General features: G+C 41.4%; 1 protein-coding gene across 7 annotated transcripts in view; it reads right to left on the minus strand.

Annotated features, from left to right (window-relative positions):
- Positions 1-27069, minus strand: part of Hivep2 (HIVEP zinc finger 2) — a 180356-nt gene that overhangs the window by 129927 nt on the left and 23360 nt on the right. For 3 of the 7 annotated variants that reach the window (XM_013110199.3, XM_005065857.4, XM_040728199.1), the window contains exon 2: positions 5706-5780. The exons of the other annotated variants lie outside the window; for them this stretch is intronic. The gene's annotated coding sequence lies outside the window, so the exon portion shown is untranslated. The remainder of the gene's footprint in view (positions 1-5705; positions 5781-27069) is intronic. 7 annotated transcript variants of the gene reach the window in all.

Raw genomic sequence — 27069 nt, forward strand, 5'->3', positions numbered from 1 at the left:
CCTGAATATCAGACATTGCCCTCAGACCTCACTGAATCATCACAACCACTCCAGGAACAGGCTTGAACTTGTAGAAATTGAAGGTGGCCTGCATCATTCACAATTTAATATGTTCAATTACTTACAGTTATCTTACCAACAGCATAACATGGGGCACACTCATCCTGCAACAAGTTGTTGAAAAAAATAAAATTTAAAGTTTACATTTTTATTTTAATAATTATATTTTGACATCTCAGACAATTTACCTTGCCATTCGAATTACTTTATTTCCCTCCTGCACAATCTTAAGCCTCCATGTTACTTTTCATTTATTGGCGTAAAATCATTTTGAGGCCAGCTAGCATCCACTGAAATTTCCCTTTTACAAAGAAGAAGCGTGAAGGGAAATTTCCAAGGTATTAAATTTTTAATTATCTTATTGCCTTCCTCAATCTTATTTTCTCAACCTTTGTCTTTTCCTCCTTTCCTCTCTTGTTATTTGCTTTGTTCCTTGGCCAAAATGCCAGCAGTTGACTACTGGTACCCAACTGTACAGCTTTCTTTTGAAACATCATGCTCCACAGCGGGCTTCTCATAGTTGTGTCTTGAACAAGCCTACACCATGTGCAGGGCCAAGCATCCAAGTCTATGCTTTTTGGAGAGTTTTGGCCATAAATATACTAAAACAACTTCTGTCCCTAAGTTCCAAGCACAGGATTGTGCTCTATTGGTTGTCACCTTTTCCTTACAACGCCAAGCTTTCCCTCTCCCTTGTTCACAAGAATCAGTACGTTCACATCTATATGAAAGTGTTTTCTGGCTCCTGCCTCTTCCACTGTCTGGCCTCTCAGCCATCTACACATAGCTGGCCATTCAACAATCCCAAACTTCAGGAGGGCATAAGGCATGGCTGCTCTTCTACTGTAATTCCAGCTCTTGACGAGTCCTCAATAACGTTTCTCTGTTTCAATATTGATGTTTCAAAAGGAGGAAAGACCAACAGGAAGAAAAGTGACAAATACTTCAATGGGCTCATTATAAAACAGAGCAGCCAATAGCAAAACAACGTGAGAAAAGGACTCAACTACATCAACCACCAGAAAAAAAGAAAATCTCAATGATTACACCTACACATAATCATCAGATGGTCAGACGTACAACATCAGAGTGGAGCATTTGGTCCCACAGGCATTGCTGGAAGGAGAATAAGCTGGTACACCCCTTACTAGAATGGAAGAATGGATATACACAAGTTCTTGATGCAACAACTACACCCTCTGGGCCACACCCTGCCGAGATATAGATAGACAGAGCTATAGATATAGATATTAGCTGTTCACCAAAGGATCATTCCTATATAAAAAAAAACTAAATTCATGGATGGTAAAATGGCTGGATGACATCCATGCAATGGAATCCAACACTGTCATGAGAATGAATTGCTGGTCCACACAGTAAGAATTAATCTCACGAACAAGTATTGAGTGAAATAAGCCAGACACATAAAAAGCAGAGCATCTGATCTCATAGCTATAAATTTCAAAACCAGGCCAAACTAGGAGAGGCAGTGTAAAAAGTCAGGATTTAGTCGCCTTGGGGGTCTATAGAGACTAGAAGAGTGCCCTTAAAATGCTGAGAACATTCTAGATTTTGGTAGATCTGCTGCTCAATTTGTAAAACTTTTTTGCATTCCTTTCTCTCCATGTTTTCTCTCTCTATCTCTATCTATCTATCTATCTATCTATCTATCTATCTATCTATGTATCTATCTATCTGTCTGTCTGTCTGTCTCTCTGTTTCTCTCTGTCTCTGTCTCCCCCCTCTCTCTCTGTCTCTGTCTCTGTCACTCTCTCTCTCTCTCTCTCTCTCTCACACACACACACACACACACACACACACACACACACACACACACTCATCCCTAGATTTGATTTGTCCAGATCCTTTCTTTAGAATCTCCTTGGTTTTCATCCTGTCCTGTGCAGCAGACACCAAGACCCTTGTGGCCAAGGGCTAAATCTCTGTCGTCTTAGACATACCTGCTCTCAACAGATACTTCTGAGTGAATGAGTTTATGGTAGGCGTGCCCCTGGCCAGTTCTGTTCTCTTTTATTCTCTCAGTTGTGAAGTCTACATTTTCAGCCTCTCTGCTGGACTCTGGGGCTTGGGATGTACCTGAAGACACTGTGGTAACAATAATCTGCTCTTGGAGGAAGAACGGGCTTTGAGTCCAGAAATTGGTATAAACTGTCGCTTTCACTTCTCACAAGCAGCCTGCAAGTCAGTGTCACCCCCACTTTGCAGAACAGGAAACGGAGGTTACCGGAGGTAAAGTAACAGGCGTATGTGCACGCCAGTAAGCAGTTGGGGAAGTAAAGTGGAAAATCAGGTCATTTGATTGCAGAGCTGCACCTTTCCACAGACTGTAAGACCACAGATTCAGCACACTACAATGTGGGTCACTGCATTCCTCAAAGAGCTGCCTGTCTTCCCCATCTTGCACAGGCTCACCGCGCACTTCCCTGTCACCCAAGCTGTGATCCTGGGGACTACCTCGTCTCTCATCTCTTCCCACTGACTCAGTCACTCAGTGCTGTTTGCTGAGAGTGACAGTCCATCCTGTATGCATTACTCCTGACACCACAGCGTTAGTCCAGGCCTGAAGTTTTATCTTTCTTTGGAGGAAGACTGGAATGGCTTGCATGCCATAGCACCCAAATCCCAAATCCAGACACTACTGAATCCCTCTAATTCATGTTCTCATGGTGTTGCCTTACAAGGTCTATATAAAATTCCAATCTGAGCATCCACCATTACGGCAGAGTCACAGCCATACTCTTCCTCAAGACTCTTCCCTGTGATTCCATTCCTTCTCTACCCGCACTGCAATCCAACCACCTGCAGATGTGCTGCTTGCCCTGGGCAGTGCTTGCTGTTTCCCTGTCTCTGTGCTCTGCGTGCCAGCATGCTGTACCCCTAGAATGCCCTTCTCCAGCTATCTATCAAATTCCCATGCATCCTGCAAAATGTAGCTCAGGCATCTGTGCCCCTGTCAAAGCCCTCAAGAAAGCTAAGGCATTACTTGCATGGCACAGCTAGGTTTAGTGGATGCTTTGACCCTCATATAGCCCATTTCGTATTGTGCTGTGAGTTGTTGTTTTTGTAGTGTATGGTTCTTACGTACAGTACATTAATTAGGAGCTGGTACATACTGTGTCTTGGTCAGCACACAACAGTTAACCAAAAATACTTGGACAAATGAATTTAAATGAAACCAATTATATATGTATAAATGGCCTGTTGCAACAATTTATCTTTAGTTATTTGTATATGTGTTTTATGTGTGTATACATGTTCATGAATGTATGCACCTGTGTGTAGTGTATACATACACAGAGGTCATGGGTTGATGCTAGGTGTCTTCCTCTACTCTTCTCCACTTAGTGTTTGAGGCAGAGTCTCTCACTGAACCCAGAGCTCACAATTCAACAAGACCAGATGTCCAATAAGCTTCAGGGATTCTTCTACCGACCCCTCCCCAATACTGGGATTATAGGTATATGCCACCATGCCTGGCTTTTCCTTCTTCTTTTCATATATATATATATATATATATATATATATGCCTGTTTGAATGTATGCATGCATGTTGACACTCGTGTGGATGCAAATCTGTGGATAGTTGCCGTGTGCACATGGAGGTAGAATCTTAGCCACCCATCATGCTTTCCCATAAGGCTAGTCTTCTAGGCAGCTGGCTCAGGAAAGCCAGTTTCTACCCTTCCTTGGCACGCTCCACATTTACATGGTTCTGGGATCCAAACTCGGGTTCTTGTACTTGCATGCAAGGCACTTTACCACTGAGGACTCGTCTCTTTTTCACGTGAGTCCAATGAGAATGTTCACAACAGAAACAAAACTAGATTGGGCCTTTCTCTTTGTGAATCTACTAGCAAGCACCTTCAAGTGAGATGTGAAAACACCATCTGGTTCTTGCACAGGTATTCTTAGAGCACACTGCCACTCCATTTCAGCCTCACCTCAGCTCTTTCTAACCCTAGAGCCATCTAAGATTCTGGCCAGAGATTAAATTCTAGGAGTAAAAAGGTAAAGCTCCATTTAAGGCTGGAAGTGGTGACACATACTCCTAGCACTTGGGATGCTCGGGCAAGAGGATTTCAAACAATTTCAAATTCCAGTCCAACTTGAGCCACATAGCATGATTGTCTTACAAAAATAAAAAACACTGTATATAATAGAATCTTATTTTAATCCCAAACCGCTGAACCCTGTAGAGACGATAATCAATATTCAAACTCATGTTTTCCATGGAACAAAAGTAGTCTGGGATTTGTTAAAGATTATTCTCATAGCAACTAGGAAAGAGCAGAATACATCTCCTTTATCTCCTGGATTGGAGAAAGTAGGACAAAGGTTGCTCCACCGGAATATAGACAGGTAAATAGTGAAGGTGTGGTGCCATCTATCCTGATGAAGACAGGAAGCAAAGGGCAGCTGGGACTTCTGGGGATGGGTCTGGCTGTGGGACCCACTGAGGGAAGCACTGACATCTGAGTTGTGTGAAGAGGATGGGAGAGCATGGACAGGAATGCTCACTCCATGGGCACTTGGCCTGCCCCTTTCCCCAAAGGAGAAAACCAAACTCAGTGGTCAGCAGCCCCTATGTATATAAAGCCACCATTTAACAGTGCTCTCCAGAATGAGACTGGAGATCAGCAGCCAAACACCCCACCTCCACAGACACCCAGAGAAGTAGTATCCATGCTGGCATTGCTAGAGGGAAGAAGGGCGGTTCTCTTGCAGGAGCCTGCCTGAACTGCCCCTCCTTGTTCCCTTAATGGGAAGAGAGAAGAGGCAAAGGAGGAGAGTCCAGCTTGCAAATGTGGATGACCCAGTGGTCACACACTCGCGCACACACCTGAGCAGGACTCAAAGTGCTCAGCTTCCCTCCCCAAAAACATGCCCCCAGCACCGTGCTGTAAATGCATTTGTGTACACATGTCCTCCGATAGACTAGAGGTTGCCACGCAGCTGACACCTCTGTAGTTGAGATGGAAGTACCATCCGGCTGATACACTTCTATGGCAGAGGTAAGAATCACTGTGAGGACTAACTGCACTTGCATCTCAGATTTTCTCTTGCCTTCCTGTTTCTTAACTTCGCAGCATCAGCACCATAAAAGCAGCTGGTGAACTGATTCTCGCTTTTCTAACATCCATATGTCAATTTGTGAGCATATACATGATACATGAGCTTCCCAGTGCCTTCTCGTAGAAGGTGTTTATAACCTCATAGCATCCAGGGAAGTTTTTGAGAAATGTAAAATATAAATAAATCCACATTTAATAAGCATACCGAGATACATATCAAACATCTCATAACTGACAAGTGTAACCTCTGGCATGATAAACCTAAATACTATTTATATTGTGATAATTACTTTTTGAATAGGTTTCAAGAATCAAAATCATGTATAGAATCCATTTTCAAATACACATATATGTCTGCAAGTTCTTTGTGGACCTTGTTTCAAAGCTCAGCTATTATCCTTCTGTTTGGGAGCTGAATAACAGAATCTGAAAAAGAAACAGTGTGATTGCCTTTCACAAACAGTATCTCTACCACCCCCCTTCCCCCTCTTAACATCTCGACTTCTGCTAAAACAAGCTCAAAGTTAAGGAAAGCGAGTTTGGGTTTCCTACCTGGACATCTGCTTCTGGTCCTAGTCACACCTCCTCATAATCTTGAGTCTCAATTTCTCAGGTAAATTCACCAATCTGCTGACAAGAAGTTTCAAATTATAACTTCTCCACCCACAGTGCATGCATTACAATGTAACTGTGAAAATGGATGAAAACATGGAATCTCCATGTTTGAATAATGAGAGCATAGACATGTAGAGAAAGGAGAAGCAGTTTGTAGGTAATATCTGCTGTGCCAAGCTTTGTGGAGTATGGTGTCTCACACCTTTAATCCCAGTACTTGGGAAGCAGAGGTAGAAGGCTCTCTGTAAATTCAAGGCCAGTCTGGACTACATACAGAGTTTCAGTCCAGCCAAACAATGATGATAAAACCTTGTGTGAAAGAAAGAAAACAGAGAGAGAGAAGGAAAGAAAGAAGCAGAAGGAAAGAGGGAAAGAAAAGGAAGCGCTTAAGGGCTGTAAGATAAATGATGCTGGCATTGAATGAGAACCCAAAGAATAAAATAGATACCCATGAGTCCAGATTGAAGTCAATCAACCAATAAAATCTACTGATAAATATCCCTCCCTCACCCTTCATGAATAGTTCAAGACAGAAAGCATAATTTTTACCCAATTAAAGCAGTGTTTGGAAGGGAGATAAAAAGTAATAGCTTTATGGTGGAAAAAACCTGGCAGCCTCTATCTCAACCAGGTGATCAAAGTTGATGTCATCAGAGAGCAGACATTAAAATGTGACACCCATCTATCACAATATAGTATCCTATATCCAAATTCATAACTTCAGTCTAAAAATTCAAAATGCTCAATCCTACACAAATCAAGTGGAGTATAACATAGTATGTAGTTATACTATCATGTGTCACACTATAAATGAGTACCAAATTAATACTGGATTAATTTTTAGCAAACCAAATTCTTTCAATATGTTAACCAGTCATCCAAATTGATAAAACTCACTCTTTTTCTTTTCTTTTCTTTCTTTTGTCCTTTCTGTTTGTAGGTAGTGTATAAATGTGTATGTAGACATGTGTGCTCACCCATATATGCACCTGTGGAAGTCAGAAATCCCTATGAGATCTCTTCCTTCCTTCCTCACTCCCTTCCTTCCCTTCCTTCCTACCTTCTTTCCTCCCTCCCTCCCTTCTCCTCTCCCTCCCTACCTCCCTTTTTCCCTCCCTCCCTCCCTCTCTCTTTCTCCACTTAAAACTTTTTCAAGACAAGATCTTTCAATGAACTTTGACATCACTGTTTCAGCTATAATGGCAGGTCAGGGAGCCCCAGGGATCCATCTTTCCCTACTCTACCAGATCTGGGGTTTCGGGTGCATGCATCCATGTTCAGCTTTTATATCAATACTAAAGATTCGAACTCACAACCTCATGCTTGTGCAACCAACCACTGAACAAACTCCCCAGCCTTGGACCGCCACCCTTTTTCAATGGTGATTTGCCGGCTTTGTTTTCATGGCAACTTTTCTTCTTTTATCTTAATGCCTCCAAAACACCCAAGAATAACTCTTCCACTGCTGTCCACCAGGTTTTTTCTCACCACCAACAGTGTGTCTATTTTCATAATTACTAGTGACAACGCACCTAAAATTGATGAATCTGGCATCTACTTAAACAGACTCACTCTATTTCAATGGCTCCACCCTGACAACAATCCAATGGCTCAAGACCTTCTGAGCAACCTAGCTAGATCCCCATGCTGTTTGGGGCATTTCCATCTTTTGACTAAGTGATGCAAACAGAATGCACATACAGGAAAATTGGAGAATAAAATAACAAGTATGTGTGATGAAACAGGGTGTTGGCAATGAGGGCAGAAAAGGTAGAACATCCAACTGCCAACCGACCAAAGTGACAATGATCTTCTAATCCTCCTTTCATGAGAGCAGTAAAGAACTGGGTCTTTTCCCAACATTTATCATTTGTAACAAATAAGTCAAAAGACCGTGCAATGTATCACCCAAAGAATTGAAAACTTAACCATCATACTCCAACGCATTAAGGATGCTCCAAGCAATACTTTGAAAATCAACTTCAGTTAGGAGGCCTGGGCAATTTATGAGACCTCTGACAGTGAACCAGCATTTAACCCTTGTGCACAAATGGACTTTAGAAGCCCATTCCCCATTCTCTCTCAGCCCAGATACAGGGAGGAGAGCCTAGGCCCTCCTCCAAATGATGTGACAGACTTTGAAGATCCCCCATGGAAGGCCTCACCTTCCCTGGGGAGTGGATGGGAGGTGAGATGGAAGGGTCGGTGGGGGATATGAGGATGGCAGGGAGAGAGAACTGGGATTAATATGTAAGGTAAGATTGTTTCTAAATTTAAAATTTTTTAAGGAAAAAGAAAACCAACTTCTTTCAGGCCAGAGAGCATACTTTCCCCAAACCCACCCTGGACATTAAGTGTAGACATTAAGCTTCTGCTCCACTCCATTAATAAAGATAACAATACTGCAGGCTCAAGAGCTTTCTTGCCAAGAGTGGATTCAAGAAACCTGGAACATAATTTCTGGGGCACAGTGTCAACCAAGAGACTTCATAAAATCAGTCCCACCTCCCCTCCAGGACTGATGAGTCAAGGGGCTCCCAGAATTCACTCAGTGACTCTAATAACTGATTTCAAAACTTGCTAGAAGGTAGAGAGCCAGTGTGGTGGGAACTTTTTCAGCCTGAGTTTTCTTTATAAAAGTTCTATAATTTGTAATGCCTGCTTAAAGTCCAGGGCACTCACCTCCCATTTCTCTCCCCATTTTACTGAAACAAAACCAAGTAGGAAGCGTCAGCACTAACGCATAATAGCACAGTAGCAATTTGCAATCTGGAAGACCTGTCCCATGGTAGACGGCCTAAATGTCATCAGTCATTTTGCTACATGTGTAAGGCAGCAAAGAAAATTCCTGCATGGAGCTAGGCACTGAGAAGAAGGGCAAATTCACTCACAGAGAGTTACAGACAGAGACGAAACGCTTTATCAGGGTGAGACTTGGATTTCTAGTAGTTTTTAGACTTACAAACTCTATTTTTCTATCTCAGTTTCAACTCATATTTGACGAGTACCCCCAAATGACAGAGAAAATTCAATACATTAAATAGGGACATTCATCCCATTTCTGCTTTTCACGTGTTGAACTAATCACCTTCAATATATTCAACCATCCCCTTAAGAGTCATTTTCATAAAACTCAGTAACTAGCAATTTGTGAACAATAGAACATCAAACTTTAAAAAGCTAAATAAAGCACATGAGAAATACAGTCGACGAATGTGATATTTCACTTCACACATTATTACATACTCACACACACAAAATAGTAATAATAGTTTCCTATCAGGGTGCTAGGGTAGAAATCCTAACTGGTACAGATTTTAGTTCACATATTCCTTCCAAAAGAAAATAAGGCAACCCAACGCAACTGAGTGCATAACCAGAGTCTGAAATGAACAGCCCTTTCTTACCCAAGAGAAACAGAACTGAAGAATCCAGAACTTCACTCTCGAGCTCTCACTACTGAGTAAGCATGAACCATACCTACAGTATTCTGTAGGAGTGGTTTATGATCTCCATCCCCAAACTATGCTCAGCCTATGTGTTTCACACATGCTACCCAACACCCTCACACTATGTTTTATCAGTTAAGTAACCAAAGGTAACCAATGTTTTCATCTTTGGGTCCAGCTTAACAGTAGGCTGTATGTCACGTGCACTGTAAGCAGAAATCTTCTTCCTCCATGACTATTAATATCAACTAAACTACACATTCTCAACAACCATGTAGATGGTTTTGCTTGCTTGCTTGCCATGTTCTTAAGACAGATCATGTTTCAAAATGACTTGAGAAAAGCAATCTGCCACTCCCTTTCAAAATGTTACCTCTCCTATTGGAAGACTGGAGAGCATATTGAATTCTCATCCCTAAGTCAGAGTTGACAAATACAGTGTTCGGCTATCAATAAACTATATCACATAACAGTTTATTTTAGCAGGATTGTTTTTTAAGTCAGTTGAACCAATTAAAAACAAAAGGCCGAAGTTCATTATAAATTCCAGAAGCACTTCCCATTTCTGTAATAGAATATGAACCTCAGAGGTACTTTCATAAATGCTTAACAACACATGGAAAAAATAATTCCCAAACATGGACTGCTTTTAAGCACTTAATAAACACGAAATGTATGTTTCCTAATTTACCAGTCAGATTCACTGTAGATAGACATGGAGGGTTCTATTGTTTGTCTTCTTGAGTCATGATCTCCCTATAGAGCTCAGACTGGTCAGAAATTCATGCTCTAGAGTGCTGAGTGGAGCACACACCCCCATGCCTAATGCAGAAATTCTCGAATATAGTTTTCATCTACCACCCAAACTGTCAGTCAATAACAGCATTTAATCTGTAAATATATGACAGATTAGCATCCCTAGATAGTAAAATCAGGATTATCTGATAATGAATAGCATGAGCATTCTGATTCGTCCCGAAGACCAAGTATCCAGTTAAATATTGACAACTGGCGGCCCATAGTGCCTTTATGACTACTTACAGAACACTGAAAACACTGATAAAAAGCTAGCCCCAAACAAATGACTCAAATATTAAGCTAACACTGTAAAAACCTATGAATAGCGAAAAAATAACATCCATCATACCGATAGTAGAACTATGTTCAAATAATAAGATTTAATTTTTAGGGGCCAGCAAGATGGCTTAATGGGTAAAGTACTGTCACCTGCATTTGATCCTAGAGACCATCAGGTAGAAGGAGAGAGCCAACTCCCACAAGTTGTCCTCTGACGTTTACACTTCTATTATAGTGTGTGTGCATGTGTGAGTGTGTGTGTGTGTGTGTGCACGCGCATATCCACATTCCTGCGCAAACACACACACAGAATCAGTAAACTAGTGCAATGAAAAAAATTAAAGGATATCTGGAATAACTAGAGTTCAAAGAAACTTCTTCAAAAGTAACTTAGAAATACACAAATTAGAAGATGAAAATAAGTAATAAAGAAAAGTCACCAGCATTTTTTAATGCAAAGTGAAACAACTAGGTGAAATTTTTTACTGTGATATGATTTTGATAAAAATGAGAAAAATACTTGGGAATAAGATAGGGATTGTGTATAATTAAAAATATTCACAGTTTTTGACAAAAAACTTTTGAGAAAAGTAAAATAATCATAAATAAAATGTTTTTTAAATCTTTGGACATTGTATTCAATCAAATTTGTGTACCCATCAAAGCTAAAATATGGAAATTAATAAAAAAAAAGTAAATGTTTTTAACAAGACTGAAACTAAGGATCATAGTTAACTCCTTCAAAGGCATACATGTGAGCAAGATCTAGCATATAGAAGGAAAATTTTTAATCAAATGATACAATGCAGATCTTGTCTGTATCTGACAATACCGATGGTGACATAAATTATAACCCTGACACAAACAACTGACTTATAGTAATCTGGTAGGAGCCAAATTAAAACCTCCCAAGTGTATCAACCTGTAAATTCCGTAGAACCATGACTAATACCTAACAGAATTCATCAATGACCAGATCTCTATACCAAGCAAAACTCCAATCTACCTGAAATGAGATTGAATTTTCCACAGCATTGCCATCTTCTTACAGTCATTCATCCACACCCAGGATTCTAAAGTTTATAGAAAAATGTGATGTTAAAGGCTGTTCATTTTATCTCCTTATTTTGCCACATCCATTACTTCCGTGGGGGGGGGGTCATATACACAACCAAATAATATTGTTTGAATACAGGCGGTTCTCAGTTTACAAACACCTGACAAAAACCAAAAATGAAACCAGCTACTGCTAACACTATCAGATGCCTTGCTATTAATCCTGGGGACAATCAGCTGTCATGCGGAAATTGTAAACCGTTGCAAAGAAGTTGACAAAAGTAATGAAATCAGGACCCTTTAGGAAAACCACACTGAAGAGGTACCTCACCTCAGCAGTACGTTATAAACTATGGATGGATGGATGGATGGATGGATGGATGGATGGATGGATGGATGGATGGATGGATGGATGGGTGGATGGGTGGATGGATGGATGGATGGATGAAGGATGATGGATGGATGAATGATGGATGGAATTCCATGTTCATCTTCATAGTTCCACCTTTGTTACTTGGCCCTTATCCTGCTCCAACTACAAGTTAACAAACCTTCATGAACTAGAAATAAAGGGGACTACAAACCAAATGTAAACATCTGTGATCACGGGAGACAACGAGAGTCCAGAACCAATCCATAAATGTGTATTTGTCAAGGTTCAGGTGGAGAGCAGATGACAGAGACAGACACACACAGCAAAATTTGGATGCTGCAATCTTCATTTAATAGCTTATTTATTTAGAAGAAACCAGAGAAATGAGGCCTCTGTGGAAGACAGAAACAAAGAAATACAAACTCAGGTGAAAGTCGATGCTATGTCTGACTTGCATCCTCCTCAAGAGCACCAATTTGATGCATTACTCAGACTTTTCTTGGATGGCTATAATGAATCATTTTAAACACATCTGAAGTCTAGTAACATCTCAATTCATTTAATCCTGAGTACTTCTAGTTTATCTTTACTCGCTGAAAATTCTAGTCACTCTGTCATTCAAAAGTATCTCCCTCATCTTTCTCTTCCCAAGGAAATCCAATCCTAGAGGGACAAAGCTCTTTTAGTTCAATAATTCTTACTGAAGATACACCAGTATATCCAGTAGTCCAGCCTATGCTATGAATGATTCCTTGAGCAAAGTCCTGCATATTTCTTTTCATTCAGGGCCAGGATGTTGTTCACTGCAGAAACCATCATTTATAGGACAGTCCCTGTGAATGATGCTCTGAAAACTTCAACAATACCCAGCTCTTACTCATCCCTGTAAGGTGAACCTAATTTTGTCTTTAATAGTCACCCTTCCAGGGATGCCATCTTCCAGTCCCATCGTTTTTTTTCCTTCCAAAGATGTTAACTGTACTTGAAGGCCTAAAGGGTTCATAAAATCTTGCCAGCTTTCTTCCTGTAACTGCTCCTGACCTTTACCTATGAACTTGCACTTGTTTTCTGCCTTCTGTTCCGACTTTCAGTATCTTGAGTTCCTTTGTACATACATCACTGATACTAGCTTGCATACTCCCTGAGAATACAAACAACACAAAAGCCACTGTTCTTTCTGCATCATTCCTAGACCATTGCAAGACTCAGACCAGGTATTTAAGTTGTTCTTAGGTGTGGTTGTGGTTTCTAATCAGAAAGGAAAAGGGATGATTCAAGAATGAGGCAAGTTTGAGCATACAGTTTTGAATAAAATAAAATACAACAATGTGAGACCTAGAGCTAAATGACTGGGTCCTTCCTGACCAGCTAAATGAGTCAAATCTAATTGGTATCATGTCACGGGAAGGAAAACATTCTGCCTATTTCAAGTTTTCACTAGGACCTAATGTATGCCTACAGTAAAAGACTTCTTGCCTCTTCCTTCCTCTCTCTGACTGAAGTTTCAAGTTCTAGAACCACTTGACAACACAATTCTACAACAAAGTACGGAGTAACTCAAAGCAGTTTAGCCTATTTTACATAATATTAGAAGCAGTTTTGCAGCCAGGTGTGATGGCACACACCTGTAGCCCCAGTTCCTCAAGAGGTTGAGACAGCGAATCACTTGAGCCTAAGTATTGAAGGCCAGCCTGGTTTTCTTTGCTATGTGGAGTTTATGTATGGGCTAGCACTAGTGTGCATTTTCTTAATTAGTATGTATGCTAAAATATCTACTTTTAATAGATGTACCATGCTCCAGGGAAATCATTAAGATCTATTAAAGGATAATTAGCCACATAAACTATGATCCAACGTTAGCTATGTAAAGGAGACCTCTTCAGATCTGTATGCAAAAAAACTTACCTGAACTTTATTGAGGGCTTTAAAACAAGCTGTTTGTGTGAGGTATGCTGAATATTGAACAATGACTCAAAATTCCTTAGTGTTAGAACTACATACATATCCATCCTATCTATTGTAAGACAATTTAAACATGACAAAAGCAGGTGGAGAAGAGCAACAGCAGTGAGAAACTAAGAATGAACAAGGTACTAAGCATTCATATACTAAAATATTTGAGACTATATGAACTAAAATGGAAAAAGTACTTGTCTATCTTTTTAAGTCAGCCATATCTCTGGGTCTTTAGTGTGGACATAGATGGCTATCTCAAACCCATGTATTTGTTTACTTATCTGGTTGTTTATTTCAATTTCTATAACATTCCTATAGAGCCGTTCCTATGAGCCGCACCTTCATTAAGCTCTGGGAATACAGCATCCGATGGAGCAACAGATCACTGCTAGCTACTAGGGCCAACTCAAGGGCGCCTTCATGCTTTTGCTGGCCCCTTCATTCTTCAGTTGCTCCACCTGGTCTACCTTTTTGTTCTGCCTTCTAAAGCCTTGTTTCTGATTTCTTAATGTCTTCTGTCTGATTTTTACTTTATAACTGCCAGGGGTTACTTTTGCAACTAATGTGCCATCTGCTGCCAGTGGGACTCTTTCCATTTGCTTTCCAGAAACTTCCCTAACTGTCTCTTGAGGATCTATCTGATCATGAAGTCTGTGAAAACCAATCCTGGAGAAAGGACAAACTGAGTGATGATGACTCAGGGTGTGCTTTAGAGCACCGTGGCCTGAGAAACCATCTATGTTTATCCTGTCCTTTCTGGTGTGATGGCTCAGTGTTCAGCTGAAACTGGCTGACATGGCAATGATTTAAACAGATGATTTAGTTGGGCTTGTTGTTGTTGTTGTTGTGTTTTGTTTTGTTGAGAGCTTCATGTAGCCCAGGCTGGCTCAAATTCCCTATATAGCTAAAACTGGCCTTGAACTTCTGATGCTCATGCCTCCACTTCCCCAGTGCTGAGATCAATGGCATGTAGCACCACGCCCAGCTAAACAGATGGTTCTCCTAAAAGATCCTCCACCTTGTCTCCAATGTCCTTCCAGAAGAACAACAGCAACAACACCCCCAAAATCTTACATCCCTAACAGCGATATTCCTTACCACTAAAAGCCATTGACAGCTATAGGACAAAAGTGGCATCACAATACATATAGATCGCTACTTCTCAAAGAACAGCCCTAGGAGTAGCTGCATACACACTGACTGGTTCACTTCCTAAAGTGCAGGTTTCTTGCACCCTATCTCAAACCCACTAAATCACCAGTGTTCTTGAACCTTCAGAACTAAATCCTAGAAGCACCTCTAGAGACAGTTGCGTACAGCACAGCTGGAAAGCTTGGCTCTAAACAGCCATCCAGAGCTCACAAAAGATCCCAGTCTAAGCCCGGAAGCCCCGTGTTCTCCGCTTAATTATCACAGTGCAGCCTTCACGGAAGGCCACTCTGCACGCCACTGGATAAAATTAATTCTAAAAAGCTCAAGAAAATAAAGATCAAAGCCAGCATCTGCCCCAGGAGCTTCCATTCTAATCAGTGCAACACAAAGCATAGACATAAGAAAAAAAACTTAAAAGCATCTAGAAGCAACACTTCAGGGTATTCCAGGACATGGAGGACGCACCCACAATTGAGGGGGAGCACAGTCAAAACTTGGCAGAGTGTCGTTAGGACTCGGAAAGGAAGTTTCTCAGGCAAGATTGAAGTAGAATTTAAAGAGGGAGATTTTCAAGTGGGTCTTGAAAAGATGTGGAGATTGACAGAGGACATTGAAGATCAAGGAGAAAATATGTATAGCCATGTCTCTTGGTACCACAGTCAACACAAAGGGAAAAAGAAGTATCCTGCAGGGTTATAAAAAAGCTAAGATATTAGCTTAGATGAACACCCTAAAAGGAAGCTGTATAAATATACATCACCTGTTGAGGCAGGCAGGCAGCACTGTGACCCCCAGTCTGTAGCACAGAAACTAAGTCTCACTTGAAACCCTTAAGCAAGTCAGTCTGTCATTGTAGACCAGGGATGAAAATTACCTTCTAGTATGAACTCTTTCCCAGCCTGACTTATCCCCCAGTAGAGAAAGCATTAAGTCATTCATACTCCTTCCAAAGAGCAAACCATCCAAAACCTTCCTATTTCTCCATGTTAAAAAGCCGCAGGAGAAATACAAGGGAGAGTGCATCCACACCCATTCATTCATGAGTCAGCTTGTCCACCTGTCTGCATACATGGAGGTTTGTGTGCATGAACTGCGTGCTTGCACAAAGGAAGAGGATGTCCTTAGCAGACTGCGCATCATCTCTTTATAGCTGACGGCATTTTCGCTACGCATCATCTCTTTATAGCTAATGGCATTTTCGCATTTGTTTGGATGGATGCTTCCATGCTAGCATTCGTACTAAACTATATTGAAAAGAAAAAAATCTAATGACAATATCTATGATTTATGATCAAGAGAATTACCCAAATTCATAATAATGGCTTAGTCCTTTGCATATTTTTCTTTTTTGTTTTATTTTGGGGGGCTTTTTGACTTTTTTTAAACACCTCTTTATTATATATTTAAATTAGAAACAAGCTTGCTTCCCATGTCAGTCCTAGCTCCCTCTCCCTCTTCTCCACAACTGTTTCCCTCACCAGCCCCTCACCCAATCCCCACTCCATTCCCCAGGGAGGGTAAGCCCTCCATGGGGGATCTCTAGAGTCTGTCATTTTGTTCCAGGGAAGGCCCAGGCCCTCCCCCAAATGTCCAGATCATTGCATATTTTTTTCATCTGGCTATGCAGTCCAATATGATAGCCACTAATGGTGCATAGTTTTATATTTTAAACTTAAAGCAGTATTGAATAAATTTTAAAATGTAATTCCTCAACTGCAGTAATAATCATGTTTCAAATGTTCTAAGAAGGGTCAGTGTCTCTCATTGAAAGCAGAACACAAATAGGATATGGCCATCATCACATAAAGCTGTTTGAAGAGCAATGCTATGTATCTTTTATTCTAGAAATACAACTACAGATCCAAATATCTACAACCATTTTTGTTTACATCTAAGATGTACTCTGCTCCCTTTTGCTACACTTTCCCAAGGTGCTCTAAGAAAAGCATGTCTTTCTCCTCAGAGATTCCTCTGTGTCACGACAATTCTCTTTTTGTTGTCATTTCCATGTTCATGTCATACGAATATGCATTGCTTTCCCCCTGCTACATTTAGTTCTGGGTGGTCAGTGGTGGCATCTTTCAGTCTCCCCAAACACTGAGGTCTATCATGGACATATCATGGAGTCAATAGTTAGGAGTCAGAGGCCATGCTTGGAGCAACCTACAGAATAAAATATAAATACAAAAGAATGGTGTCCTAAACTTTAGACATTGTCACATGAAGTAATCACCCACAAAGACCGCACTCACTCAAGAACAATGCAACTGAGTTAGCACACACACACACACACACACACACACACACACACACACACGTTTTTAGAAATGCCCTACTTTCTTTTCTGTTTCTGTTATAAACAGTGTGACCAATGCAATTTGGGAAGGAAAAGGTTTATTTCAACCTAGACTTCTCCATCCCTATCTATCATTGAGGGAAACCAGGGCAAGAACTCATGCAGGATCTTGGAGTCAGGAACTGAAGCAGAAACCATGGAGGACTGTTGCTTACTCTCTCACTTCCTCTGGCTTACTCAACTACTCTTCTTATAAACTGAGCCCACAGGCCTACAGAGGGCACCACCCACAGTGGTCTGGGCCTCCAAGATTATCAATTCAGAAACTACCCCACAGACAAACCCATAGGCCAATGCAACAGAGATAATTCCTCAATTGAAGTTTCCTCTTCTCAAGTGTCTCTAGTTGGACAAGTTGACAAAAATCAAGCCAAAACAAATCAGGCCACGGTTCTGTGCTGGGCTGTATTCATACCTATCCTGGGCCACGAGAAGCTGGAGGCTGCAGACTGGAGGCACCTAGGTGGCACGGTAAAGTTTGCTGATCATTATACAAGGCAACTGCTTAGGTGGAAACACTGTTTGGTTTACATGTTTAAAAAAAGAAGAAATCAAGTTCTTTCAGAAGAGGGAATGAAAATATACTTAGCACATGTCAATAAGAAAATTACTGCCCTCTAACTCATGATATGCCATTTGTCCCTTACCCTGTAGGGTGGCAGAACCAGCGTTCATGGTGCCCTATGGGACCCAACTTCTTAGCTTAGGACCAGTTTATAATCTGATTCTTAATCAGACGGTTGCATCATCTTCAAACCTCAAGCCTGAGCATCCAGAAGACAAGACTTTCACTCTAAGAGCTGCTTCTAGACCACGGAAAGAGAAAATTCCCTTTGCAATATCAGTCGGATAGAGCCGAAGTACCTGAAATATGAGCAATTGTCTGATGTTTAAACTCAGTGGAGGGGAAAACCCAAATAAAGACCTGCTGGGTGGAAAGTGCTAGAATGGAACAGTAAAAGCTGATCCACTCCTTACTTGATACAGCCCAGCACAAAGCACTTTCCCATGCTTAACTGTACACTCAGGCAGTTTCCCACAAGCCCTGGAAGCTAGCAATACCTACAGGGTCACCTTAGACCAGAGGGAAGGGAACTGCACAGGAAATGAAACCAAAGCAACACAGAGACAGCAACTCTGATGACGACTGAGAGATTGAAGATAAAGATTTGGGTGTGGGGGACCAACTGCAGCCTCCAGAGGAAGTGAAACCCAGAACAGGGCTGAAGACACCTCATTTTCCACAAGAAGTCACCCACTCTCGACCCATCCCCACCTACACCTGTATCTCTTGGCTTACTCGTGGTCCTGCTTCCCTGTGACACTGCTGGTTGTTCAAAGTACCTAGCAAAGGCCTTCATCAGCCTCACTCACCAGCGCAAATCCCCACCTGCACAAACACCTGTGCTGTGCCCAAGAAGCTGGTCAGGTTAGCGCCCTTAAACACTATCTCACCTTCAATACCCATGCTTTTAATTTCTGAGGTTAAAATATAATCACACCATTTCATCCCTTCCTTTTCCTCCCTCTGACTCCTCCCATGCCCCATCCCTCTCAAATTCATTTTTATCATAATTGATACATTTGTTCAATACAAAGACCATCTGCCCAGTCCAGCTAGTGTTATCTGGATGTATTATGATGTCAGGGCTGACGAACTGGTATTGGATAACAAATTACAGGGCTATTCCCTGAGGAAGACTACTTCTCCCACTCTCTGCACACCCCTCGGCTGCCCTTGGTTCTCTGTCTGTGAGAGTCCACCCTCCCATGTTAGTATGTCTGTTGGTGTTGTACTTGTTCATACTATTGAGGCATCATGGGTGAAGTTTCCCTGTCATAGTATGTTTCCTGGTCCTGTGGCTCTTACACCTAGAGTAACCACAGAAATCAGTTAAAGTAACAAGCGTCTATGGAGTGGGGTGGGGGGTGTTAATTGAGGAGTTAGAGAGAAGTCAATACAGAAAAAGAAGGAAAAGAAGGGGAAAATAACACTAAACATGTTTGGAAAACCATAAAGAATCATATTATTTTTTTTTTACTAAAATGACACGTATGTGTGTGTGTGTGTGTGTGTGTGTGTGTGTGTGTGTGTGTGGTTTACATGAAGTTATATCTCTTGGGCTGACAATGCTCCCACCCAGAGAACTATCACCTAGAAAAAACCCCAATGTCTGGTGTAAAACTTCTCCTTGTACCAGTATCTATTTTTAAAAGGCTCCTGGGAAATGCTCAGTGTTTGCAGTCATAGCACACAGGGATGTCCAACAGATGCTTAAGCCCTGAGCTCCGGTGCAGCTCCTCGAATAAGAATCTGGGCCCCCCTGTACATGGCTGTGGACACTGCACAAACTGCCTAGACTCCTTGTAGCTCCAATTTGTCAGCTGTCCACTAAGATTGCACAGTATGGAACACAAGCTGCCCACCTAGTCTAAGATATAAGCATTTTTCTCTGTGTCAAATTTCAGAAATCAATGTGCATCTTAGTATCCATGGCTTCTTCCAACTAACCACAAGCCTTCTGCTTCCCTGTTAAAGTTACATGAAATAACACCACTGATGGTGATTTAGCCCCTATGAAATACTGGGGGGAAATTATAATTTAGGTAACTGATTTAAGACTAAATGTGTAAATTTAGGTAACATTCTAGAATAAGATGCTCGATTACCATTAGCTAGTATTATTCTTAAACTAATGACTGGACATGGACACCATCATATGTGATAATCCTCCCATTTTTACTAACAACTTGTACATTAAAAATGATGGTTGGCATAGGGTACACTGGTAGCGTATAGTCCTACATACTCTGAAGGCTACAGAAAGAAGATCACTGAAGGGCAAGTATTGAAACCAACCTGGAGAACTCTGCAAGACTTAGTCTCAGATTAAAAAACAAACAAACAAACACAAAAACTATAGTGAAGGGTGCAGAGACAGATGTAGGGAAGCTGAATGTCTAATCCAAACATAATGAATCCCCAGCACCTGGCACAGGGACTGCTTCACAGGAAGGTTTCAGAAGGTACCTGAGGGACAAATGAATTTTCTCCTCCTACCATAACCCTATCTACCTCTGCTGCCCAGAAATTGAAGTCCTAATCCATATCCACCAAGGCCCAATTTGAATTTCATCCTCTGTGAAGGAGGAGGAGGAATAAAGGAGAGGGGGGAGGAGAGGAGGAAAAAGGAAATAAAAAAATCATTTCATTCTCCTCCCATTTTACCTTCTTCCTATTGCTATACTGGATTTGAACCTTATTGAGCAGGATAACACTGTATAAGAATAGGAACTGTGTCTCTTTTGAAACTACATAAGAAGAAATCCTCTCACAATTGAATTCTAGGTCCTCCTTATATACACTAAGCTACACACACACACACACACACACACACACACACGTGCGCCTTGTTTCTAGACCCTCCAGAATGTGACCTTATTTAGAAGTAGAGTCATTGCAAATGTAATTAGTGAAAATGATGTCATATTGGAGTGAAGTTGCCCATCAATCCAACATGTCTGCTGTCCTTAGAAGACGACAGGGACCCACAGAGAGAATGTTATGTGAAGACAGGGATAGAAATTAGAGTGATAACAAGCCAGAACATGCCCATGATTGCCAGCTGTCACCAGGAGCTTGGGGGGGGGGTGACGCTCATGAACAGCTTCGTCCTCCCAGCCCTCAGAAGGCCTCAGACATACTGACAGCCTGACTTCACATGTCCAGACCCCAGAAGAAGCCAGTGGAAACCCACTGTCACAACCCCCTTCTTTGTGGTACTAGATCACAGTAGTCTTAGTGCGCAAACGCACATCTCTGCTCATTTAAATAGTGCCATGGTGACCCTTCTCCACTGCTGTTTTCTAGACAGTGTTACCTAATGTGTCTGTGTCCTCACCGTATAACCCACTTTAAAACCAGAGTGTGTCAGGCCAGCCCCTCAGCCTCTACGCCTCTCGAATCCCCATCTGCCACCACCATTGTGCTGCTGGTCCCCACATTTCAGTCTCAACCCCTCCTCTCTTCTGTACCTACAGAGTCACAGCTTGTCACCTGACAATGGATTACTCAACCACTCAGTCATTCAAAAGCACCTTAAACCCAGCAAAACCAATGCCGAAAGTGAAGACACTCAACCTGCTTCACCTCCGTGAGCCCTGTCTCAATGAGTGGCAGGCGCCTCTACCCCTTCCACTGAAATAGCTACACACCTATGGCATGTTCAGGGCTACTTCTCTCTGTATCCAAGTCCCGAAAGATTCTTCTTCTAGAAATCACTCTAACTTCTCTTATCTACCCACCTAGCTCTCTCCTCCTCCTCCTTCTCTAACACTCCAGTTAGGTTATCACAACAGATTAATCCAATGTAGTACTCCAGTCACTGAGTTACAAAGTCCTTGACTAGTTCTACATTCATTATGAAAACGTTCCTAGTACCGTATATGAAGAAAACTTCAAAATGCAAGTACGATCCTTTCACGCCCATTCAGACAACTTCTATGGCTCTCCAATTATTTTAGGGCAAAGACCAAAATTAGAACATGGGTTTACAAGGTATGGTGACTTGAAAGAAAATGGCCCCTAAAGGGATTGGCACCATTAAGAAGTGAGGCCTTGTTGGAGTAGTTGTGCTCTTGTTGGAGGAAGTGTGTCACTGTGGAGGCAGGCTTCGAGGTCTCATATATGCTGAAGTCACGCCCAGTGAGACAGGTCACTTCCTGTTGCCTACAAACCAAGATGTAGGACACTAGGCTACTTCTCCAACACCATGTCTGCCTGCACACCAAGTCATACCATGATAATAATAGACTAAACCTCTGAAAATGTAAACCACCCCAATTAAATGTTTTCCATTGTAAGAGTTTCTTCACAGCAATAAAAGTCCCGATTCAGACAGAAGGCCAGGATAGAACCAGTCCCACCAACTTCCCCAGCTTTGCCTCCCTGGTCCCAGATGCTCTGGCCACAGTCATGTTTCTTTATGCCTTTCCTTTGTAATTCCACCCAGCACAGAGCTTGTGTGCAAGCATTTCCCTCAACCTGCTGCAGCCACCAGGCCCCTTACCCTTCCCTCACTGTCCTTAATTCTCTGTGCCAACACCATATTCACTGTGCTTCAGGTTAACTTGCAGTGATAGACATGAGTGTCCCCAACATGTGTTAAAGCCAGAACCAGACTTACCTTGTCCTACTACAAACTCAACTCTTAAATCAGTGCCCACCGCAGAAAAGACACTCAACAAACACTTGTAAATAAGTTGAGGAATAGTGAATGAACATCCAGAGAAGACTCTGAATTCTAATTGTCTACATTGTAATGCAAATTCCCTCCTTAGAAAGATGTATACGGCATACTTAAATTTTCCAGGGAGTCCTTACCATATCACAAGGAATACACAATAAATGTTATGTAATCTAAGTAGATTTAAATGTCTTCTCCAATACAGTATTGTTAATAATTACACAGTCATAAACGTTTATTAATTTATGTCCCTGTTTCAAAACTTCACCCTGATTAGTCAATTACTTTCCCTACTCTTATAATTCAGATACATAAGTGAAAGCGAGCAATAACCAGGTGTGCTTCTGCTGGTTTTACAATTCTTTCACTTCTAGAACTATCAACCTATTTGACATGAAAAACAGAATAGTCTTAAAATGAAATGGGGGGTGACTATTGCGTTACCAAAATGAAGCAGTTACTTTCTCCAACCCAAGTGAAAGTTACTCTAAGTGTAGACATTGGTTCAGTGACTGGGAAAGTAACCACAAAGTCACTACTGCAGAGCCAGGGTATGTGACAGGCCTCCAGATAAAACTTTCTAGCACCATGGATATGAAGGATTCTGCATGCATGAGTATCCTAGGATGTTAAGAAACAACTTTAAATAACATCTGTTACCAGCAACACAAGTATCAGTGTTTGTACCTCAAATCTTCACACAAGGAAATGCAAAGTAATGACGGCACAGCTAAGCCACATTCCCAGACATTCACATCTGAGTGGCAAACAAATTCGTCTCATGCAGCCTCATACGCTCACAAAACCATGAAGTTTCCTACAATTTTAGTAAGAACAATGTCAGTGGTGAAGTGAAACTTCCACCAGCCTTGGTACTTCCCTTCTCAGTACCCGTTTCCCTCACCCCCTTGCTCCTTGCCTTTCTATTTAGTTTTGTATGAAATGAGTGCAGAGTTAGCCCCGAGACAGCAACCAGAGAGTGTTCATGGCCGAGGATGTTGCTGTCTTCTAGCTGCCTCCTCCTAGGACTTAAATCCTGGAGGGTTGGAGGATTGTCTTATATTTACATTCAGTACTTAATATCTATGCCGCTAAGAGAAAGGGACTGCAGCGCTAACAGAATAGGCATCACAGCACTCGGTTATTTTGTATTCACTTTGCAACTCGGCAGGCCCGTGGCTCTTTCAGAACTGTCTCAGGCCCATGAGGTCATGCCCAGCTGACCTCTTGAGAACGTGATACCCTGAAGCACAGCTGTAAAAATAGAGCACTCTAACAATATCTTATTTGCCACTGAACAACAGAGTTAGTTCTCTAGATTTTAGGGAACTAACGCATTCATAAGAATTGACACAAATGCAAGAGAAAACGAAGGAAAGAGCCTCAAATGACAGAGATGCACTTTCTTACATCCAAAGTAATTTTAAGAATGGATGTATGGGCTCTGATCCTTTAGGGGGATGGCATAAAAGCCACCGGGAGAGCCTACAGTCCCAGAGTAAACCATTGCCACTGCTTAAGTACTAAGAGTTGACACATCTGGGCACTACTTCACAGTACATAATGCCCTACAGATTACTTTTAAGGGTCAAGTTAAGTTTTTTTGTTGTTTGCTTGTTTTTGTTTTTGTTTTTGAGACAGAGTCTCACTGTGGAGCTCTGGCTGTCCTGGAATTCACTATGTAGGCCAGGCTGGCCTTGAACTCACAGAAACTTACCTGCCCCTGCCTCAAAGGTGTGTGCCACCACAGCCAGCAACACACTGTTCTTTGACTTAAATATCTTGACCAATTCTAAGTTTCCCCAGTGATTAAACTGTCACTCTAGTTTAATGACACTTTCAGTGTCTTACACTGGCTTTCTTAGTTCCAGTGTGTTTCCAAAGTATGTTTTATACACAGAAGCTGGATGAAAAGAAAACAAACCTCTAAAAGCTACAAGGCGCCTCAACCTTCTTTTTTAAAGAGACCAAAGTAAAGACTATTATTAACTGCCATTTATACATGTAAAAACACAAAATCATCTCCCCTGAAAGAGTCACCTTCTTCACTGGGTTCAGAGATATCCTGGTCCTTGATTCATTAGTTTGTTTTTAAAATTAAAACCTGAATCTTATTTAGATGCCACCTCCCAAGCTCGAACTTAAACCAGGAAGTACCCACAAATATCTTCATGCAAATCTAGGTCCCCAGTCATCTCCCGTACAGGCCTATTTTTGCAGATCAAATTGCTCTTTCAAAACTCATGCCCAGGTGCAGCAGACACTACGAACGGCTCCCCAGCATTCCAAGACCCCGTTTTATAAATATTCCCTTATTTTTGCCTATTGCAAAATAAACTCTAGGTTCGATTCCACTGAGCTCTGGAAACTAAGATGTAATACACATTAACTACGCGAGACTAGTAAAGTAACACTGAAAATATTGATGACTGTAACTCTATTGAGTTGGTTGTAAAGAAACACACACCTGACATGGTTTTCCTCTGTTCCTTGCACACTTAGCCTTACTGCTGCCAAGTCATACCATGAAGCTGTAAATGAATCTACCATTCCACTGGAGTGACTGACACTAAAGTGCAAAGAATCCACGTACTCAAAGGAGGCAGACAGGTCGGGAATAATCACCTATTCAAATAATGTAACAATAGGCTTTAAAAAAAAAACGCCCTGTTCTGGGTGTGTACATAAAGTTTCCTAAGGATACTGCTAAGCCCTGGAACATAAAGTCACTTTTTTAAAAAGTACTTCTTTAACACAAAATTGGTTCCACAATATAAAGTTATTGTTATTGTGAAGACACAACTTTTCCATGAGTCCCATTTTATATAACTGAAGGTCAGAGTTACAGCCAAAAAGAAAATTACAAACATTAAGAATAATGTCTTTTCTGTCTGTTTGTCACTTAATTACCTTGGTACCTTCCAAGACCTGGCTTCCAAAGGTCAAGGTGTTCAGGGCTGGTATTGGCCTGGTCCTGCATCACAAGTTGAGTGGATCACCATTTCTCTTTCTGGCAATACCAACGTCGATCCACTCTTGTATCATCCACATAACCAGCTGTAGTACCAGGCCCAGAAATCAAGACCCTATAGCACCGAAAGGGATAACTTGTTTGACAGTTCTCCAAATACCAGGAAAACAACTCCCAGTGCATCTCATATGTCAAGTTGCATTGTTTGTGGTAACAGAAAAAGAAACTTCTTTTAGAAAAATAAAAGGCACTTTCATCAACAGGAAGACCATCTTTTAAAGTTATATTTCCTACCTGGTTGAAGGCAATATTACCCCATCTTTGTCTCCCTAATTCAGGTATTCCTTCACCTACTGACACAGAAGATCTGTAAGAAGGCAATTGATTTAGTAGAAACGCACTCTTAAGTCCTGACTACCTGAGCTTAAAACTCAAATTCCTAAAACCCACAGGCTGGGAACCTTGGTTAAGAAACTTAATTTCTTTGTCTATAAGCTAAGGAGACTAACAGCCTTGCTCATATGACAAAGAATTTAACGTATAAGATAACTAAATGTAAGGAAAAACCAATGAACACATAAAGTGCCTAACAATTTTTTTCAATCATCATGAATTAAAATCTTAAGGAATTCTGCAGCGACAATGAGGAAGGCACACATGGTTCCATTCAAATTGAAAATTACCTATGCAGTGATGGGGGATGTCCTGTACATTTGTTAATAAAGCACTGTTGAGCCAATAGGAATCTAGATAGGTGGGACTAGGAGTCCAGGAGGATTCTGGGAAGGAGAAACTCAAGGAGTCAACATGTAACGCCATGGGGTTGGAAGCCCGGAACTATTCTCCGGTAAGAAACATACTTAGATTAACAATTATGGGGTAATTATTTAAGTCAGAGCTAGCCAGTAAGAAACAAGCAAGGCCAACAGCTTCATAATTAATACAGCGTTTTGTGTGTTATTTGGGGACTACAACGCGGCAGAGCCCAGGCGATTGGCGGGTGATAAACCAAAGCGGCTAGCAAGGAAAGCTTCTCTTAACAATGCAGGGCCATGAGCTAATCAGAAACTGGCGATTGTAACCTACAATGAAAGAATTGAAAGAAAGGATGGTAAAACTTCTTTTGGAAATTCTAGAAGTATCTTCTTTCAGACACTTGGGTGTCTAATTTAAATGTCTCCATGTGCCTATCAAGAGTCAGGGCATTGCCGGGCGTTGGTGGCACACACCTTTAATACCAGCACTCTGGAGGGAGGCAGAGGCAGGCAGATCTTTGTGAGTTAGAGATCAGTCTGGTCTACAAGAGCTAGTTCCAGGACAACCTCCAAAGCCACAGAAAAACCCTGTCTCGAAAAACAAAAAAAAAAAAAAAGGTGTCAGGGCATAAACAATCATGCATAATAAACAGGAAATGACAGGTAAAAAATAACAGTGCAAATCATCTCCTAAATACCAAATCCCTTTCAATGTTGACTTGGACTTAAACTCTCCATAGTATCCTTGGCACAGAGGTTTACAGTCTCCCGACGAGAACTCTTGGCTCCGGTGGTGACTAGAATAAAATTCTTGGGTAATGTTTTATCTCTCTGAGTTCACACCTTCAGGCCTCAGCTAGCATCCCTACGCATCATGCTCTGCCACTTGTCCTTAGACTCAGCTAATTCC

This window comes from Mesocricetus auratus, unplaced genomic scaffold, assembly GCF_017639785.1.
Source record: "Mesocricetus auratus isolate SY011 unplaced genomic scaffold, BCM_Maur_2.0 Super-Scaffold_100018, whole genome shotgun sequence".
NCBI lineage: Eukaryota > Metazoa > Chordata > Mammalia > Rodentia > Cricetidae > Mesocricetus > Mesocricetus auratus.